The following is a 5,712-nucleotide window of genomic DNA, read 5'->3' as shown; positions in this document are numbered from 1 at the left end:
GTCAAGATGCAGGGGCGGCCAAAGTCGCTTCTTGCTTAACGAATCCTGGGCAGCCCATTCCGACTGATCCGCAGTGCCCGGGCCTTCTTATTCGGGCTGGGGGAGACCACGACAGCAAAGACTGTTATTAATCGTAGACATAATTTTTAAAAACTGCACACAGCCATGTTGATCCATTAGGGTGAAAAATCCCAAAAGCAAACAGCCTTTTTATCGTCTCTGAAAAATCGCAAAGCTTTCAGAATTTTTTCCCTCCGGTTCTTGTTAAAGAAGCCTTCCCTTCAAAAAGGAGGAGTGGGAGGCGATGTCGGTACAGGGCATAATCTACAACATATCACTGCTGTGTTTATTACTAATCTGGAAAAGTGCTTTATAGTTTTCATTGTTACTTTCAAAAGTCCTGTTGAATAAGTTGCTGGTAAACGTTGAAAAGGATTTAAAATTTGTAACTTGAAGGAATTATATGGTTCTGTAATGTGTATTTTGGCAAAAGCTAGATGTTAAAGGTATTGCTTCAATTTTTTTATAGAAAATGGAGGCTTTTTGTAGAAAACTGCATGTTACATTGACTTGCAGAGGCTATTCCAAGAGGACCTGGCTGAGGTGAGAACATTTCACCAGGCCATGTGCAATGGGAAAGGAAGGCAAAAGATAGATCATAATCCATTAGTATACCACTGGCCAGTTTCTCTTCAAGTACCCAATGTTACTTGGATACTTGTTAAGAATGCTGGTCTAGGTAGATGCTTGTCTGATCCAAGGAGGGATCCCCACACTACTTCTGTTCTTAAGTAAGAGCACATATGGATCATCATTTAACACAGATCATTTATGTCTTTTCTGTAAAGACATCCTGAGTATGTACTCTTCTGGCTTTGTAAATTTAAAACATCCATGAATTCTGATGTGTGTGTTTGTTTTTGTTTTTTTAAGGAGAACATACTAGTCTGAAGTCAGCGACTATTGCAAAAGAGAACAACACTGAATTATAAGAATGATGGCCAACTGTTCCATACTGACATTGCTAACACATGACATGTTTGTTCTTGAGATGCGTGTAAGAAAGTACAGCCTAGAAAATAATTTTACATTTATATTTCTTTGTAGAAGAATGTTTACTGTCCAGGACGCAAGCCTATTGTTATCATTATATCTGAAGTATCATTAATGTTCTCAGGAGACATGACAGATGGTTGCATGGTTATCATTTATCCTCAAAATCAAATTAGCGAAGTTGTTATAATTAACACTGTAATCCTCAGTTTACTTAGCTTGAATGGGAGTCTCCACTTACTATCCATTCACTCTGCCAAAAACATACATCCAACTCTATCTTGGCTGTGTAAACAGATTTCAACTTTTGCTTGCTTTTATACTTTTTTACTTAACTGAAAATCTTCCTTAGGACAAGGTTATTTCAGTTAGGGCAAACATTTTCCTTTTTCAGAGGGGAACCTGTCTGACCCTCTTTGTCACATTGCCTCACACACTCAGCTGAACTCCAAAACAACCCATCAGCACCAACTGTCATCCTGAGGGCTGGTTCTTTCTTGTCAATCAGAGCGGAACTACAAGTGACAAAAGGCACAGGTTGGACACTTGTCAGCTTCCCTCAAGTTTTGATGGGAAATGTAGGCATCCTAGTCTTGCAGCTTGGCTCTCTGACTGCTGTCCAATGGACTTTTCACCTGTCACTTGTCCAACATTCTGCCAAGCTGCCTACATTTCCCATCAAAACTTGAGGGAAGCTGACAAGTGTCCAACCTGTGCCTTTTGTCACTCGTAGTTCCGCTCTAAGAGAGAGGAGGGAACAGCCTGTCAATCAAGCTCTCATTCCAGGCAGTTGTTAATTCCTTCCCTTCCACCTCTCTTGAGTGCTGCACTAAGGAATCCTTCTTTAAAGTGAATTCCGTCACATGTCCCAACCTTTGAGAACCCTGCACTAGGTGAAGTTCTTCAATCCTCTCTGAAGCAATGACATCAAGTATGTGCATAAGAATATCAAACTAGAGATGGGCACGAACAGGAAAAAAACCCAACATGATGTTCGTTGTTCATTGCCATCTAAGAACAGGGACTCACGAACAACCACAAACATGGCCCTGTTCACAAACATGTTTCTGGTTGGCTGTTCGTGGGGGCTGGCAGGCTCTCCTCCAGCCATCATCCAAGTCAAGATCCCTTCTGCACCAGAAACCTGACCTGAGCAGACAACAGGAAAGGTACCAATAATAAATAATAGCTTGGCCCCAGAGCCAAGCAGCAGTCCTGGAACTTAAAGGGGTAGATCCCTATCCTACCACACACAAAATTCAAGCTCCAATGCACTCTATCAAAATGCCAACCGCAACTATCTCCTTCTCCACTGTCTGCAAACTAAGCCAGAGCTGGGAGCCCCCCTTCCTCCTGCTCTTTGCTCCCTTATAACAAATCTGGAGTTCCACACTTGAAAGGAAGACCTGCCTATCAAGCTAAATTGGGCTTAGATTGGGGTTTCCAGGGCAACAGCAGGAGTTCAGACAGAGTTCAGATAATCCCTGCCTACGTTGCCAAGGGAATTGATTGCAGGTACCAGACTGTCTGGCTTGACGAACAGCAACAAACAGCAACGAATGAGGCTTGCGACGACCACCTGTTCATTTAGAATGGGGCCTCATGAACAGCTTGTTCGCAAACAGCAGATTGGGCTGTTCGTGGCTTTTTTTTGTTCATATTGCTGTTCATGCCCATGTCTATATCAAACGACATTAAAAGTTAGACATTCCAAAATGTACACTTACAATAATATTTAACAATACATACTTTGAGTCAGCAAAACTAACATTTCTGGTGTTCCTAGAAAGTGCGTCAGTAATGACATTCTCTTTTCCTTGGATGTGTATTATGTCAAAATTGTAATCTTGGAGTTGTAAGCTCCATCAAATTAATTTACTGTTAGTGCTTTTCATCTGATTTAACCATCATAAAGGTGAATGATCCGTGTATAAAGTAAATTTTCTTCACCACAGGTAAGGTTTTAGTTTACCTGTGGTCCATACAATAGCTAAATGCTCCTTCTCAATACTTTCCACCAGGGCTTTTTTTCAGCAGGAACGCGGTGGAACGGAGTTCCAGAACCTCTTGAAAATGATCACATGGCTGGTGGCCCCGCCCCCTGATCTCCAGACAGAGGGGAGTTGAGATTGCCCTCCATGCCACTGAGCAGCGCAGAGAGCTATCTAAACTCCCCTCTGTCTGGAGATCAGGGGGCATGGCCACCAGCCATGTGATGATTTTCTCCAAGGGCAACCCTCTGAGTTCCACCACCTCTTTTCCCAGAAAAAAGCCCTGCTTTCCACCAGTTTCCTACTGAGGTACAAGGTGGGATGTTGTTGTCTATCCTCTTCACACTGACTTAACACTGCACCGATATGTTTAAAGCATCAGTGAACAGGGTAAAGGATTGCATAAAGTCAGGTACCCTCAACACTGGCTCAGTAGTTAAAACAGACTTTAGGTGTTCAAATGCAGTTTGGCACTCTGGTGTCCAAGTTACCTTACCTAGAAAGGATGCTGCTCATACAAAGGAGCAGCAATGGAACTGAGGTGAGGAATGAACCTCCTATAGTAACCTACAACCCCAAGAAATGCTCGGATTTGCTTTTTAGTTGTAAGTCTAGGCCATTCCTGTATCACTTGCACCTTACTCCAATCAGGTTGTATTGTTCCACCTCCAAGTATGTGCCCTAGGTATTTCACTCTGTTCTTTGCTAGTTGATACTTTGAGGCTTTTACTGTTAGACCAGCCTCTCTGATTCTTTGAAATACTATTGCCAAATATTGGAGATTCTCATTCCAGGTGTGGCTGGAAATGGCTGTTTCATCAATATATGCAGGAGCAAAGTCTTTTAGCCTTGTTAGCAATTTATCAGCCTCTGGAACATAGCTGCTGTGTTCCACAGACCAAAGGCTAGGACTCAAAAAGAGTCCCTCCCTAGTTACAAAGTGTTTGGGAGCCATAGCCCCTTGCCAGTATCCTTTGGTTAAATCTAAAGTGGAGATTCCCAGTTGTTTCCATCAGCTCATCCACCCACGGCATTGGATATAAGCTACAGTTGCTTTGTTCAACCTCCTGTAGTCCACACAGAACTTGGTGTTATCTGGTTTCAGCACTAAAATAACAGGGGAGGCCCAAGGACTTTCTGTAGGCACTATTCATCTAAGGGTTAGCATTTTTTGACCTTTTCTATAAGGGTGGCATTTGAATTTGAGGAAGGGCAACAGGCCTTGCCTCACCAGTGTTGATTTTGTGTTGGGCTAGTTGAGTTCTACCAGGGTAATTAGGGAAGACAAATTGAAATCTCTCCAAGACAGCCTTAACCTGTTCTTGCTGATCTTTGGCAAGGGATGGGGTCAACTTACAGAACTTCCCTTGGTGACCGTACCCCAACGTGTTGAGTTTACATTTTTTGGCAAATACATTATGAATCAAATCCAAAGGGTGATACAGTGCCACTTAAAGGTGCAGCATAGTACATATGGAGAGCAATCTTAAACAGGATTATTCAGAATCCTAGTCAGGTCTATTCAGTGGGGCTTGTCTCAAAGTGCTTAGAATTTCACGGATGTCCTGTCTTGATGCCAATTTGTCATTAATTTACTTATTTATTTGGATATTTATACCCTGCCTTTCTCCCCATTGAGGACTCAAAGTGGCTTACAATAACTTTCACTACATCATGCTACAGAACTAGATAGCAGACAACAACTGGAATAGATTGATTTAGATCATGATTTACTAGTATTTTAAAATTTTGCAACAATTAGTATTTGATATATTGTCGAAGGCATTCACGTCTGGAGAACGATGGTTGTGGATTTTCCGGGCTGTATTGCCATGGTCTTGTCATTGTAGTTCCTGATGTTTCGCCAGCAGCTGTGACTGGCATCTTCAGAGATGTAGCACCGAAAGACAGAGATCTCGCAGTTAAGGGTGGCTCCATCCTTGAGCAAATGATTTCTCTGGTTGTAGATATTAACACATGAAGCAAATGAGTGAACTAGCATACAGAGCATTCTCAATGCTGATCTTCTGATCCTTAATATTTGTGCTACCAGGTGAGCCTCAATATACTGTCACCTACAGTAACATTTTGCTGACAAAGATCAGCACAGGTACATAGATGTATATACCTAAACCTCTTAGAATTTACTTGCTAGTGCAGTAATGCTTAAGATTATGGAAATGATAGACCAAAATATAGATTTTTATGGTTATGTCCAAAAGGCATGTGTATAGTCAATGTGATTTTTCACATCTCTTGAAGAAAAACTCCATCCACGTCTGAAACCTTATCTCAAATTACCGTTCAAAACTGAGTGCTACTATTCAAGAAACAAATCACTGATTTGGGCCTGTAAAGATTACCTATCCTGTATGAAAAAGCCTACAAATCTCAGCAGGAGATCATATGCTTCATATGACAAAACCTGTGGCATTTCTGATTTGCACAACTTTCTGCTTGCAGCAACAGAAAGCTGCAAACAGAAAGGAGCGGCCTGAGATGGTGCAAAGCAGCATCATATGTCCACCCAGCCATTTTTATTCACTTCAGACAAACACCTGTGCTGCATCACCAGAGGCTTAAGAGCCACAAAGAAGAAAGACTTGCTACCTGGCAGCTGAATATCCTGGGTGACCTGGGAGGGTAACTCTCCTCCTTCACAGGAGAG

The sequence above is a fragment of the Eublepharis macularius genome, chromosome 2 (assembly GCF_028583425.1).
Source record: "Eublepharis macularius isolate TG4126 chromosome 2, MPM_Emac_v1.0, whole genome shotgun sequence".
Lineage (NCBI taxonomy): Eukaryota > Metazoa > Chordata > Lepidosauria > Squamata > Eublepharidae > Eublepharis > Eublepharis macularius.
This window is presented reverse-complemented; position numbering follows the sequence as displayed.